Source organism: Lygodium microphyllum, chromosome 16, assembly GCF_053477565.2.
Source record: "Lygodium microphyllum isolate KBCC chromosome 16, Lygodium_microphyllum_v1.1.10, whole genome shotgun sequence".
NCBI classification, from domain to species: Eukaryota; Viridiplantae; Streptophyta; class Polypodiopsida; order Schizaeales; family Lygodiaceae; genus Lygodium; species Lygodium microphyllum.
The window spans coordinates 146846622-146847635 of record NC_141150.1 but is presented as its reverse complement, the minus strand read 5'-3'; positions in this window follow the sequence as shown (position 1 = coordinate 146847635).

Here is a 1014-nt window from a genome sequence, read left to right as displayed (position 1 = left end):
CCACCCCTCCCCCCCCCTCAAAAATCCCCCCCCTCAACACACACCACACCACCCCTCCCCTTCCCCCCCTCCGAATTTCGCCCGCCCCTCAACACACACCACCCCACCCCTCCCCCCCCCCCCGCCCCCAAAAAATTCGCCCCCCCCCCAACACACACCACCCCACCCCCCCCCCCCCCAAAAATTCGGCCACCCCCCTCAACACACACCACACCACACACCCCCTCCCCCCCTCCAAAATTTGCCCCCCCCCCCCCCCCCCCCAAAAATTCGCGCCCCCCCCCCCCTCAATACACACCTCCCCACCCCCCCCCCCCCCTCAACAAACACCACACCACCCCTCCCCCCCCCTCAAAAATCCCCCCCCCCCCTCAACACACACCACACCACACCACCCCTCCCCCCCCCCCCCCCCCCCCAAAAAATCACCCCCCCGCCCCCCTCAACACACACCACCCCACCCCCCCCCCCCCACAACACACACCACACAACCCCTCCCCCCCCCTCAAAAATTCCCCGCCCCCCCCTCAACACACACCACACCACCCCTCCCCCCCCTCAAAAATCCCCCCCCCCCCTCAACACACACCACACCACACCACCCCTCCCCCCCCCCCCCCCCAAAAAATCCCCCCCCGCCCCCCTCAACACACACCACCCCACCCCCTCCCCCCCCACAACACACACCACACAACCCCTCCCCCCCCCTCAAAAATTCCCCGCCCCCCCCTCAACACACACCACACCACCCCTCCCCCCCCCTCAAAAATCCCCCCCCCCCTCAACACACACCACACCACACCACCCCTCCCCCCCCCCCCCAAAAAAATCCCCCCCCCGCCCCCCTCAACACACACCACCCCACCCCCCCCCCCACAACACACACCACACAACCCCTCCCCCCCCCCTCAAAAATTCCCCGCCCCCCCCTCAACACACACCACACCACCCCTCCCCCCCCCTCAAAAATCCCCCCCCCCCCCCTCCAAATTTTGCCCCCCCCCCCAAAAAATT